Below are 14711 nucleotides of genomic sequence, written 5' to 3'. Positions count from 1 at the left end.
GTAGTGTACATTGCAGTCATGTCATAAGTCATTTGAGATTTGACTTACTCAGGTGCCAATGAATAACCAGGTCCTAAATGAATAAGTCTGGTTTGACTTTTTAATGCCCTAAAGAATTTGATAATTCATCATGTTGTGTGCTTTGTCCTTGAGTTTTGATAGGCTCTCAGTATCAGTGTATTTCTCTGAAGGTTTTTTTGTTCTTTACTCAGTAGAAGCAATTGATATGCTTATATGATTCACACTCTTAGGAGACTTTGGAGCTGTGTGCAGTAAGAGAAGCTCGCTAAGCTGACACAGCTTAAGTAATAAGAACGGGGCTCTCTTCATAGTATTTGGTATCTGTTTTAATCATTACTGTGGCTCCTGTGGCAGATACAAAATTCACTTCTAGGTAAAACAGAATACCCAGACGTGGTTATAGTATAGAAGAGATGGGGCCCAACTGTCAGTTTTGAATGGGGAAATGGTTGTGTGGTAGCACCACTAACTGGTTAAACAACGGCAGCCACAGAGCTGTTATTTCAGGACAACTTCATAAAATGATGTTACCTTTAGCTCCCTGTCTGGGTACTGCATGCATTCCTCTGCAATTTAGAGGTGTTACAACGGCAGTGACAAGTGTAAAGTCGGCCATAAAGCAGCCATGATTAAATATGATAATCTCCCTGCTTTGTGAGGCAGTGGTTGGTGCATGCGTATGAGCGTAGGTAAACACTGGATGTTGTGTACAGTTCACCAGAACTTTAGATATACTGACTCTCTCAAAGAGATATGAACGTTGTCAGCTGCACATTTACAGCCGAGGAGTGTTACCAAACTGGAGCCAAAGTGAATAAAGTTGTTGTAGAGAGACTCTAAATCACCTGCCGAAGATGGTCAGTAATGTTTGGTGTCATAACTTCTTTGTAAAATGTATTTTCTTGTTTACCGCAGTATTGGTAGCCTTAAAGGAAGTGTGCAATGCAAATTGCAATATGGTTGTCCCTTACAGGCTTATTGGCTTATTGGCTTATTGCCGTGTACTGTGTGTGTTTATTGTGCAGCAATGTAGTAACGGTGAAGACATTTTCCTCACAACAATCTGGAGACTCGGAGAGCAAAGTCAGAAAGGGTCAGGCTTAATTAAGTCCACAGTCCTAAGCCTGCTTAGTAAGGTTAAACAGTGGAGTCTTGAGGACGTGGTTTACTGCCACATCACTCAAACTCATCCTCTGCTGGCTGCTGCCAGACTGATCATTTGTTGTGAAATCACAAGACATGGCACGCGTCAACAGCCTTGTGTCAGTTGATCAGACCTGGAGGCTGTGTGTGGCTCCTTCATTTGCTTTGTGATTTCAGACGATGTTAATGTGGGCCGGTCCAGAAATAGCTTCATGTAGAAGTTGGAGACGTTGTGATGTGGTGTGTGAGGCTCATGATCTGCAGCGGCGAGTGCCAAGTTGTGCAGATGTGGTGTTACTTGGGAAGGAGCTGTGGTGGATTTGTTAGACACGATGATTTAACACTTCTTCTGCGTCACAGTCCTCTGCGTGCTCAGCAGAATTGCCTGTCAGAACCTCTCTATTGTCGTCATTTGTCGTTTTTCTTTTTTCGCCGTGTGAAACCTGATGGATTAGCCTTAGATGTAGTACTTGGAGTCTCCGTCTGTGATTCAGAAAAACCCGAACAGAAGCCAAGGATGCTCTCTGTGGAGTTGGAGGAAATGTTGATCTGTGTGGACCAGGGAACCCGCACAAATGATGACTCGCTCTTACCCCATCATTCCCACCCCATCCCTCTTTCTTCCCACCGCACGGAGTTGGTCTCTTGATTATCGTTTCTTTTCGTGTCCTCACTTTCTCTTTATCTCTGTCTGCACCACACTCTCCTGTGCTCTTCACTTAGCAAACAACACGTCTGCAGAGAATTCAGAAGAATGCATCTTGTTACTCAGATGAGTCATACTTCCTCTGGCCTGCATGCCTCTCCCTCAGGGTGGATGAATGAGAGGGCGGGGAGGTTAGCTGGAGGAGGGGCTCAGTGGCAAAAGGGAACATGGTCTGTGCCAGTTGCTCAATGGAATTAAAAAAAAGCATTAGGGTTGGTCACAGGGCCTGAGACGTGCATATCAGCACCATCTCAAAATGTGGCTGTCCCTAGGTGGCCGTACGACTGACTGTTTTCACCAGGATGAGTCACCGCCTTCAAAAAGTTACTGTTTGGAAACCTCAGGCCCAGATCCGACCCCACAAGGCAGCCACTCTGCCAAGGTGCTGTGGCCCTGGGAGGAAAGCCCGGGGGCCTCGGCTCTGGAGAGGAATGAGACTGCACCTGCAATGTGAGAAATCTGTCTCTGCCTTACTGAAGGAAATTTGCATGGTGGGACGGAAATGACTGTAGTGGAGTTCGTATGCTGTTCCTAAGCTTAAATGTTCCTCAGGAGGCCTGGCTGCGATGTAACTGTGCGTGTGTAGACGTATGATACAGTTCAGTGTGTAACACTCCAGTTTTTTAATTCCCTAAACTTCTACATCCAACATTGCTTAATATCACATTATACCACAAAATGCACAGAGATGAAAGTAAACTTTATCTTTATAACACTGATTAAATTGTATCAGTATACGATTAGGGCCCTGTCAGCTCTAGCTCTCTGCCATACCTGCTCTGCTTGGTCCCCTGCCAAAATCTATGACTCACAGGAGACTGAATGACCTACTTTTTAAGTCTTCTAGGAGTGCCAGAAGATCTTTGTTATTTGCAAGACAATACAGTGGGTAAATATAAGTCAATTAAAATGCACTTAATGCACCCATTTTTGGATTTAAGCACCTAAAGGCTGTGTCAGCATGGCAGCCACCTCAGAGGATTCCCTTTATTATCACAAGCAGAGAAGATACATAGTAAACAGTTGAGCTTTGATATCTCATTAAAAGGAAACCGAGTTTAAGGCCACACTGGCTCTCATCAAGCCAATTTAAAAATATAACTCATTTAAGTGCACTCATAATCCTGCAATATCTGTGTGATTTTGTACCACACAGTCCCAGTTTATCCAGGTTGTCAGAGATTATGGTTTCTACATGTAGACAAAGCATTTATCATGAATCAGTGAAAGTGGCCTCAAGGCCTAGTCGCTTTGTTTTGGTAATGATAGAGTTTTGGCTGTACTGAGGAGGTAAAGTTTGAACAGTTGCTCTTAAATATTATGTGGATTAGGATGGGAGATGAAAAAGTTTGGGTACAGAAGCAGTCTCCAAATGCCTGCTTTACAGTTTGCCTACCTCTGAAAATAAACCGAGGATGGGATCAAAGGCCATAGGATCACTCAGATGGTTTGATGGTTTTAGTTGCTTTTTGATTGGAAAAAGATGCCGCTTTGCAGCGGATGGAATTTCCACTTTAATCGCTAATTGCCGTTTTTCGGTCGTGTTGTCTCTCATTGAAGCAGAAACAAGCTGTGCAGTTGAATGTGGTGTCTTGGCTGCTCTTTTCCCTTCTACAAGGCTCGGCTGCTTTGATATGTCAGTTTTGTTTTAGTCTGCCGCCTTCGTCTTGACACGATTGGCCCCGCTCGCTCCGACCTCCTGGAAACCCCCCGGCATGCCCGCCCCAGGGTGTGTGTTCAGTCATTTATTCGGCTTCCTCTAAAAGACTGCCATGCCTTCACTTCCCTGCTAGTTTCCCTCCTCTTATTAAGATGCAGAAGGCAGCGTTTGGTCTGAAAGGCTTGGTGCTGGGGTGGGGGGTGGGGGGGTTACTGGTGTGTACAGTGGGGGGTTAGGGAGGGGCTATGAGCAAGGGGACTTTAACGCCTTAATGTGCACTGTACAGCCCAGCCACACTCCAGCTCAGTTCTGCAGGCAGCTTGCAATGCTGTGATTTCTGCAGTTTTTTTCTTTGACTGCCAAGTCCAGTCGAAGAAAGTCTGAATGACGCTCTGACAAAAGTGACTATAATTGGAGAGGAACAAATTATTAAGTTTTGGTTAATGCTGATTGCTGCTTGGGTTTATGCCTGATAATCCCTATTTAGTCATCCGAAATGACTGCCTTTTTGAAACCTCTTTTTTTTTTTTTTTTAATCTCGTCTGTTCTCCAGTGAATTTTGTCATGTTTTTGCTCCTTTGTAAGAGGTCCCAGTGGTGAACCACTTTTACCGCCACTGTGGCATTTTGATTTTCCTTTTTTGTTTTATCAAACGTTTAGCTTTCAGTGAAATCCTCCCGGTGCTTTTGTTAAGACCAAGCATAAAATGTCTGTCCACTTGCCCGCCTATATACTATACACAAAGCGTGTCCTTGTATGTGCTGATTGTGTGGTTTGGTGCAGTGTTGCTACTGAACCGAGAAGCGTGGCTACAGATCAACGCTGGTGCTTCTATTTTTCTGTTACTGGGTCGTGCACAAAATCTGGTCGCACCAAAACATTTGCTTAACACCACACGTTATTTGGCACAGAAGCACACATATGTTTCTCAGTCACAGGACATGGTACGAGTTGGATCAATGAGTTTTAAAGTCACATTTTTAAAAGCATGTCAAGTCGAGATCACACACAGTGCTGCACAATGGACACAAAGTGTCTCTTAAAGTGTGTTAAGAGGTCCTTTTGTATTTCACACACAAAGCTGCCAATAATTGAATATGACTTGATACAACTTGATTTAATATAGTCGCAGCAGTTGCTGTGACTACTTTTGTATTTCTCAACTAGAATCATCTCTGTCGCCAGCTCAGCATCTTATTTTGGGTCCAGTTTTATTTCAGGCTTTGGAGACATATTTGGAGATGGCACTATAATCTTGATATCAGTCGGTTTCTATTGTATGTTTCATTTTTATGTAGCTCAAGCTTTTGGCTGCGCTCGTATGATCTGCCACGATCGGTGTAGAGTGTGCAGCACGCCGTCTAGTTTCTGCACAGAGGCGGTTGTCTGTAGGCAAAGGAGAGCAGAGTATCTTGCACACGGCAGATACGTGCCTTTAGTTTATTATGCACACCTAGGTCAAACTAATGCTGTCACAGTCCTGCAGTGAGTTCTTGTTACATGAAGGTTGTGATATTCAGTATTTTGTTCAAACTATTTTAAGGGATGTGAATCATCTTAGAGGATGTAGTTTGAGGTTGTTGTGAACCGTATTGCAGCATACAGAGTGTCTATTGTGGCCTACTGTCATATGAGCCAAAAGTAGCTTAAAATAACTTTTTAAAAACTATTTTTATATTTGTATACTTTCCCTAATTTTAATTTAAATATTGCGCTACAATTAACACTGTGGTCACTTGGTTAATACCTCACAGCCCTGTAATGCATAGACTACTGCGCATTGATGAACACAAAAAACAGCCTGAATCAGTCAACAGTTTGAAGTAAAATACACAAGATTGAATTTTTATGGTGTTAATCTCCATTTTAAAAAAAAAAAAGGATGTAAGAGAACCTATAGAAAATGGATCAAAGATTTCTTAATTCTACAAAACTAGCAGTAGTTGAACTATAATCCTATGTCATACAGTAGGTTTATTTTGGGACATTCATTGTTAAGAAAATCACCTAGGTAACTACGCTGAACTTTTTAAGATTTCCAGGATTTCAGCAATGATGACACATGAAGTTCAGTTTGAGTAAGAGGGAACCACATGTTGTTTGTAGGCTATGTGTTGCTATGTGTTGCTGTTGTCGCACTAGGGTTCCTATGACGTCAGCACCACTCAAACCACCACCGTCACCACCTTCACTTCGCTTTCAGATTGACAGTGAGCACATTTTGAGGTAATTTATTCTTGCGCAACAGATTGCAGTTTCGCAGTGATCTCACCCTACACGTGTGTTCATTGTGTTTACGAAGAGACCCTACCCCCTTTCTAGTAGTTCTTTGAATCTGACAGAAGTGGGACCACAAGCCAGCAAAGTTTGCTTTGTGTTGTGGCCTTAAATCACCCTGGTTGTGCCTGATTTTGCAATAGTCACTTGTTCCCTATTTATTACATTTGTTCAAAAACAGTATCCTAGTAGTAATGTAATGTCTATAATAGTGTATTATCTCATCCTAATAATGCAGAATAACGCAAAAATGCAGCTTTCCGAGAATATGGATCTGAAAGTCTTGAAACAAAAATAATGTCCAAGTTCTCATTTTTAATTTCTCTTTATCAAATGTGTCTGCTCAGTAAGCCCTTATATACTTATGAGTCACAGGGGAGTGAGTAGGATTTTCCTTGTCGATATGACGCAATAAACGGATTTCAAACTGCAAAATTAGACTTTTCCCAGCAGCAGAATGTGCTCCTTGATTTCTATTTCAAAGAGATATGGCCAGGATATAAATAAGTTCAACTTTTCCAACATTTGACCTTTTTATATTCCATAGTTTCCAGGTCATTGTGGCTTCGTGTTATTTTATCAAAGTGAGGTCTGAGGTCAGTGGGAACAGTACAGGTCAGGAGCTCGTATGGGTCTCTTGTTTCTTTACAGTGACTCACGGCACATGATGCACCACTTTCACCATGGGAGTCATCCTGAACAAAAGTACCTATTTTGAAGAGGACCAAAAACGAAACATGCACGTTTCCCCTCTTTTTTTCCCCTTTTTTTTTGGTTTTGCTCTTTTTTTTTTTTTAGTCAAGTATATGACACTTACTCATCGCTGACCAAGAAGCAAACACACTTCTTGTTCTCGTGGTTAAATTTGCAGTTGTGACAGAGCATGTGGTACTACCAGAACATGCTCATCTTTTTAAACAATTTATAACACCAACTGGTCAAATTAAAGAGAAATGGGCAGTCAGTAATTCTTTCAGAGAGGTTTTAACAGAACAGTTGCACTCCACATGCTTGTCAACAGTCCAAAATCTTTTGGACTGTGGTTCTCTGTGATGGCACTTTGCTAGAGCTCTTCTCACAGGCCAGCACAGCAATGGGGAGCTTTATTGACTTGTCCCTTCTAATGCTGCTTTTTAATTATCGGGCGATAATGGACAGAGATCATATCAAAATATTTATTAAACATAAAAAAAAACACAATATGAAGTTAAACAAACAAATATTTATCACAAATCTCTATTTATATCAAATATTTTTATTTTTTTACGAGCACATTATGCTTTAGGGTTGCAAAGAGATAATATGTCAATTATTCTTTGTTGATAGATTAGTTGTTTAGTCTATAAAAAGGTCAGGAAATAGGCAAACATGCCCACAACATTTTGGTAATGTCTTTATTTTGTGTATAACCAGCTGCCAAAGCCCAAAGATACCACAACAGTATGATACATCACTTGACTAATCAATAGGTCGACTAGTTTTTACATCTTAGAACAAAAGAAGAACAGACGAAGTCACTTAAGTGATCTCATTAGGAGAGTTCAGTCGTAATCTGATTCTCAAGAAAGATGGAAGTCTGGAGTTTTGAATGATCACCCTGCTGAAGCTGTCTCATAAATCTGACTGTAATAAAATCAAAGAGAGTAGTTGGGAGACCATGACATGCACATAAAAAAAAGATGATCATCGGTCTTAAGGTGTGTCATCTCTCGGTAGGAATGAAGAATGATGGCACTGTAACACTCGTGGTCATATCCTTCTCAGCTGAGCAGACTTGATTGTTAATGCACTGGGAGGGGAGCAACACACTGCAAGGTACACTTCTGTTTTTCAATTTATTTCCTGCATATAGATATATTTAAACATGAATACTGTGCAGTGTAAATTCTTTCTGGTGAAGTATCTTTGTGTTTGTTTGTGTGTACGTGTGTGTCTGTGTATATATATATATATATACTAAATGTGGTGTGGTGTGTGTGTGCTGTGGGTATGGCCTGTTTTAAGACAGCCTGCAATGTTTTTGCCTGGCCTTGTGTTCTTGGGGCCCCAAGGCTGGGAGCTCTTCTTCTGCAAGATGAAGTGAAGCCTCTGCAGAGGCAGCAACTGGGGTTTCTGTTTCATCCTCCTCTCATTCTTGCTCTGGAGCCAAGACATGCAAATCCGCTGTAACATGCGAGCGCAGCCTGTGTGGTGGTGGGGGTGGGGGTGGGGTGGGGAGCCGAGAGAGGGGAGAACTCAGGAATTAAAAGTGGAGAAAGGGAAGGTGGGAGGTAAAAGGTGAACACTCGCAGACAAGCAGAGCACAAGAAATTTAAGGGGGTTTAGGAAGGGTTATGTCCAGTGAATGTTGGAATGACAGGAAGTCTTTGCTCTCAAATCTAAAACATTCATTAGCCCGCTGCGGCTTGCTTTCTTCCCTTCGCTGCGATACATCGTGGTAAAGATGCAAATGGTGGCCACGTTAATTAGCCGTTCTTTTTACAGCCCCCCGACCAGCAAGAACTGGTTGGAAGAAAAAAAAAAAGGGTGCATCATCAACAACGACTTTAGCAAATGTAACAAGCTTTTGTAATGGATGCAGCTGTAAGTGTAAGCATCCTAAAAAGCGTGTTGTCAATGTAATTCCAGGTTGGGATTTTTTTACAGTTTACTACAAAGAGGTAACAAGTGAACTCACTCCATAGCAACAAAACATTTTGAGTGACGTTATCTTCTGAGGACAAAATAGATCAACACTAATAGTTTCAGATAAAATCACAGGACTGATTCAGTTTTTCCCTCGTGTATACTTATTTAGCTTCCATTAAAACTGGATATTAGATCTAATGATTTATGAAGGTAGCTAAATACAGTGCTGAGTTGGCGATTGACAAAGTGCAGCAGGAATATTTTCCCCGGCCATCCACACCCGCAAGTCTGTCGGTCGCATAAACCCCATTAGTCTGTGCCGTGCTGTCCAATAGCTGTGTGAAATGTGATTTTATTCACTCGTAAGAATTAAATCCCCAGTCACTGTTGGGGTGGTTTGGCTTCTGTCCTCCATCCAATAATGTAAAGCACTCAAGACTTTTGATGAGCTCTGCAGATCGATTGGAGGTTAACAGCCACTTCACATAAGCTGAGACCTACAATATGTTATGGGGTCTTTAACTATTCAGGGGCACAGCAGTAAGGTTTTTTTTTTTTCCCCAAATAGACACAGATTCTGTAAGATCCAGAGACTAAAAGTACAGGAAGTAACTCCGAATCCTTACGTGCATTTGACACCACATTTCAAGAACCATGAAGATTAGGCAAATGAGACTGATAATGGATTAAAAAGCTTTGTCTGAGGCAACAACAGAGTGGTTTTGTTTTTCCTGGTAATGCCATGTTGTGTGACACAAGGAAAAGGAGATGTAGTGCAGAGGTGGAAAAGGAAAATACCAGAAAGAGGAAGTAACAAGTGACAACCAGTGTGTTTTCAATGCTGAATACACAGGTGTACTGTAGAGTCTAAGGCTTGTATTTGACTGGAAAAGCATATCCAGAACTACAAACTCCATGCTGTTTTTGGACCACTAGAAAGAAGTACGTGGAAGACTGAGAATATCTGTCACATTTCATGGGGAATTAGTCCATTAAATCAATTAGTTAGCTGCTTTTCTAGTTTAGTTGATGTGATATATTATGGTAAACTAATTATCTTTGGGTTTTGGAGACTGTTGGCCAAACAAATAAGGCATTTGAATAAGTAAGAAAGTACAGTGGGTATTTTATATTCACTGACCAATTAATAAAAAACAATGATTTATTGATTAATTGAGAAATAATCTTTAGTTGCAGCCCCAGTTTGACACATAGACCATAAAGTAGTATTGGGCTGGTCAAAAACTGATCAGTGTTTACTTGTGGACTTTTTTTTTATATATGTATGAGTGTAACTGACTTAACCAATGTTTAAAAACAAGCTATTTCAAAAGTTGGGAGGCAGCTGTTGACCCTTCATGACCAATATTATCAGCTAGAGATAGAATTAAATGTCAGCAACCCACACAGTTCTTCACCTTTCCTCCTCTGAAATTAGAGTTCCCCACTGGAAACACCACAACCAATATCACAGTTGTAGTACAGTATCTCCTTCTGCTCCTTTCCTCCCTGTCTGACTACACATTCAGTTTGTTGCCCGACTGCTTCTCCATGCTGAAAACATGACGGTTTAAGGACCTACAGAGATTTTTGCATGTTGTACCCAACAGTGTTACGAGTTGGTGCTGAACCTTTTTTTTTTTTTTTTTTTTTTTTTTTATAAAAACAAGTAGCTACTAAACTCACACGATCTTTTTCATAATGTATGTTTGAACACAAATGCATACATTAAATCTCATTTAAGCATCATGCTACATTGTAGCCCATCCTTCATGGGATTAAAAGACCACAAAAACATCAGTCAGGCCTACAGTGCACCACTTCCATTGTACAAAGATTATTCACTCCTAGCGATTGTCTTACTGTTTTAATTGAACTGCAAAATAAGTATATGAAATATTTTTATATTACTTTTCTTATGTGGTGTTCTTATCTACCATTACGATATTCTATAGCAATGCTGTCAAACCTAAACAGTTGTGTATTTTAAGGGTATATATTGTTGTAACTACAAATTAGTCATGTTTTGGCTTTATTTCCAGCTCATTTGTGACTTGTGCCCCAAAAAAAGCGGGTAGCAAATCCATCATTTGCCTAAAAGCCCTTTATTCAGAGGCTTCAGAGGTTGTGTGCCACTATTTTTGAGAGACTGTAAATCTTGTCTGTCAGTTAAGTAGTGGAAGCCAAAAACTTTTGACTCTAGGCCTAACTCACGTGTCTGCCGTTTATTATGGTAAATCCTCGGGTTTTGTGATGACCTATTGTGGATCTTGTAAGGCAGTAACCACACAGAGATGAATCCATTTTTTTGCCAGGAGGTATTTTGACTGCAGAGCTTAAACCAACAATGACTGCTTCTACCTCCCCCCCCCGCCCCCTTCATCCACACCCAGATAAATAGCAACATTGTCTCCAGGAAACCAAATTAATTGAAATTATCTGGAACGGAGCAGGGTGAAGAGAACAGGTATAGACACCGACAGCTGTCCGTTCCATGTGAAAACAAATTCCTGGTCTGTTGTACAGCACTGTAGACAGTCTGTTTTACTCTACTGCTTCTTTCCTTAATCAGCAGTAGACGAAAACCAAGCTGCCCCCAAATTACCATGGCAGTCATCTGGAGAATGCCCAAGGAATTTATTAGCCTGTATAAACACAGACAATTCCTGGTGACGTAAGACGGCGCTGGTTAAATTCAACAGCTGATTGGAGGGCTTTCCTACTGTATTCTGCAACACTGCTCAGTCTGTTGCTGCGGCTAATGTTCACTGCACGTCTTCTCAGGTATGTGATGTATTTTGATCAAGCAGATGATTGATTACTCAGGTTACATTACACTTTGCTTTGTGTTTGTATGTACACATAAGCTGTTTGTGTGTGTGTGTGTGACCTACACATTATGTGTTTGACAGAGTGATTGAGCCTGGAGGTCAAAAATGTGACACCAAAGCAGAAGATGGAGCACCAAGCAAATACGAAACTATTGACCTGTGACTTCTAATTCCTCTAATATGCGCTGTGCTGTGTTGTTGTGCAACTTCCAATGCAGGCTGCATTATCGCTCAGGGGAAAGGTGCATGGATTTATTGCAGGTGGCCACCCCTCAGCAGTATGCCTTGAAGATCGGGATCATAGTTTAGTGCTATTTCCGGTGAAGCTTTTGCACTCAGTAGACTTGCATACACCTTACCTTTGTCACGTACATGTTCACTCATGTAGCCTCGAGTGTTTATGTGTTACATGTTAAAAAGCCATGTCTCAGTGAGAGTGGGAGAGCATACACGCTGCATGTTATCAGTGGGCTGTGTTATTATCTGCAGGTACAGTATGACTCCAGCAGCATTTTAAAGAGCCTGTACGGAGGCACAGTGAACCAGTGAAATGGGACGTGAGGAGTCAAAGAGCAGCGCTTCAACAGCTTAATGATGTAGAGGCATCCAGCTCTGTCAGGCAGTAAACTCTTTAATATGCTGTTAATTATTTCTGAGAGATTGAATATTGATTAAAAAGCAAAATGGTTTTAATTATAACTCCAGCTCTAGTGCCATCCTAAATGAAGATGATTTTAGGCTTTACGTGAGAGGAACATCTAACAAATCTACCAAACCTCAAGCTATTTCAACTTTGTTTGAATTTCGTTTTTACTTTGTATTTTGTGGGTTTGAAATTGAGCGCTCTGTCTCAGTGTTGCCAGTATTACAGCTCCTTCTCTCAGCTCCAGCTTCAGAGCTGCCAATGCTGATCCACTGTCTGAATTTGAAATTCATGACCTGATTTTTGCTCTGTGTAGCACTCTCAAAACATGCATTGCCCACCCATGTAATTCCTTTAAACTACGCTTGGGTAATTCTTACATGGTTTCTTTTTTAACAGGTCTGTGTTGCGCTTGAAAATTAGGCTCATACACGGTTGTTTCTGAGAGGGATCACATGGACACATTTAACCATGCCACGTTATGTTTGAGTTGAATAAGAGGACCAAAAAATCTCCTCTTTCTGAGCTGAAAGTTTACCGTTTTATCTTTAAAAGTCCAAGTTTATTATATTTATGTAGACAATTAAACATGAGTCATTAATTAGACCTACCAATCTTTTGTAATTCTCATCTCATTAAAATATTTTAACATGCCTGTCATTCAGGGTTCTGGGGCTAAACATTTTTTATTATGAAAAATTATTTAAAATAATTATGAAAATAGTACATCTTATGTTACTGACTAAATCCTGTCTCAGTAACTACTGACGAGATATACTGTAGTCCCAGGTGCACCAATGCTTTTCTGAAGAACTTTCTATGGCCAATGGATAGCTTTCATATTCCAGGCAGACAGACCCAAGCTTGCCTTAGCTCACTGCTCGCCTCAGAGACTGGCTCAATATTTAACATCGACATTGAACTGGATCTAGAGAATGCAGATGAGGATAGGCTCTCAAGATTGCCACCAAAACGTTTGGCCTGCCAGTGCCTTAAGTGGTCTATTTGTGATTCAGCAGCAGGATCTTGCTGGCTGCCAGGCTGGCATGGACTCAACCTCCTAGGGGGAGTGTGTTAATGCGGGCCCCCAGGCCGTGGGACTGGGGTAATTGGGTTCGCATGGTCGGTGTCAGGGCACCCCTGCCACCTCCAAAACAAAGGCCACCTCCCAGGCAAGCTGTTGGGGACCGAGAGACAAACCCCTCCTGATCACTGCTCTGATTCACTGGAAATGCTTATTCAATTACTAGAATGTTGTATGTGTTTTTTTTTTTTTTGTATTGACCTGCAGATTGCTCAGTGAGCTGAGGGCCTTGTGCTTGTGTGTGCTCCCTTCATCTGCCTAGGTCTCTCTGTGTCCCTCTATCTATATATACACATCCCGCCCACCGAACCCACATTAACAACGAAAGTGGCAGACTGCTGAGAGCATCTCTCTAATATCTCTAATATCTAACACTGCTGCATCTATTCACATTTCCCTCCTGGTCGGGGTGTCTCTGCCTTCAGGGGTCACAAACCTTGTTGCTGGCTTTGTGGCCTCTCCAGACAGCCTGAAGCGGCTCAGTTGATCCACAGCCAACTCCCAGATCTTCCATTACTCTGATCCTCTGTCCCTCTGCCTGGTCTGCCTGCCTGTCTTCCAGTTTGTCTCCAGCAGCTCGATGCTGTTTCTCTTTACCACTCACTTAGAAGACCTCCCTTTGTTTGGCACTGTCTAATAAGACAAAGGTGTCTCTCTTGCCTTTTTAAGGTTCAGTGGGTTTAAAGGAACTCAGGGTCTAGCTTTGCTTTGTTGACAACTCTCTCTGCTCCGCGTTTAACTGCCCCACAGCCACAGTTGCGCTCCTGATTGATTGGCAGAATAATTATGGACTTGATTTGTTCAACCACAGGCGAAGTGGGATTGAGGGAGTAGGGGAGCAGAAAGAGCATGTATACCATTTTTCTTTTTTAAGAGCACAGCAGAGAGGTCTGCTTGCCTGCATCTTAAAAACCAACTTTAACACAACATAGCCCACTAATAACACTGACACATAGATTGCACTGTAAAACACAGACACTCTTGCACATTCTGTTAGCATCGAGGAGGCCCCGGTTGGCGCCCGGCTCGGCTGTAGGCTGCAATAAGATGAACAATGTGCTCAGCCGCATGACCGGTGAAGCGATAATTGACACATCCTAAAAATGCAAGTAAGGACCGGGTTATTAATGCTTTCTTCCTGGGGGTGGTTTCAGCTGAACCATTAAGCCTTTAATTGAGAAGGAAGACTGACATTAAAAGCTGTTGCCTTGGTGCTGCCGTTACCTACTTCTTGTTTTTTAATGAAGATGAGGCTTATGGTAGTTCGCTGCATGATTACAGAGCTCACGTGCAATCACAATACTCACACACACTGCTATTTTAGTTTGAGAGGTTTCAAAAATAACTCCTAACTAAGTCCTTCGCCTCCAGGGCTGGAAAAAGTGATGAGTCTCCCTTTTGACTGAAGGGCAGGTGAGCAGAGTTCCCACCCCTCCCTGTTTATCCCCCTTGCAATCTCTAGGAAAACAAGGGCTTCTCCCACGCTGGATATAAAGCTGTTGATATGGAAGGTATGACCCGGGTTTCGGTCGAGAGTAAAGATGCCAAAGGCTTGTTACCAGGTTACATCACTGTTGTTGTTGTGAGTGCGTGTGCCAAATCTTCAGGCATAACACAGGGAGCACGCTTAGCGATTCCCCTCCCTTTTGCCAAGTTACCATCACACTACAGGAAGATTCTTGTCATAATAAGCTCACTTTCTTTCTCTGTCTCTCTCT

The 14711-nt window shown here is 41.8% G+C and overlaps 1 protein-coding gene across 3 annotated transcripts in view; it reads left to right on the top strand.

Annotated features, from left to right (window-relative positions):
* foxj3 (forkhead box J3) overlaps window positions 1-14711 on the top strand; it is a 70569-nt gene that overhangs the window by 5407 nt on the left and 50451 nt on the right. The window contains exon 2 of one of the 3 annotated variants that reach the window (XM_035661270.1): window positions 7524-7622. The exons of the other annotated variants lie outside the window; for them this stretch is intronic. The gene's annotated coding sequence lies outside the window, so the exon portion shown is untranslated. The remainder of the gene's footprint in view (window positions 1-7523; window positions 7623-14711) is intronic. 3 annotated transcript variants of the gene reach the window in all.

Source organism: Morone saxatilis, unplaced genomic scaffold, assembly GCF_004916995.1.
Source record: "Morone saxatilis isolate NCDOM2014 unplaced genomic scaffold, NCSU_SB_2.0 Contig18, whole genome shotgun sequence".
Lineage (NCBI taxonomy): Eukaryota > Metazoa > Chordata > Actinopteri > Moronidae > Morone > Morone saxatilis.
The sequence above is the reverse complement of the archived record's forward strand: the minus strand, read 5'-3'. Positions and strand labels throughout refer to the sequence as shown.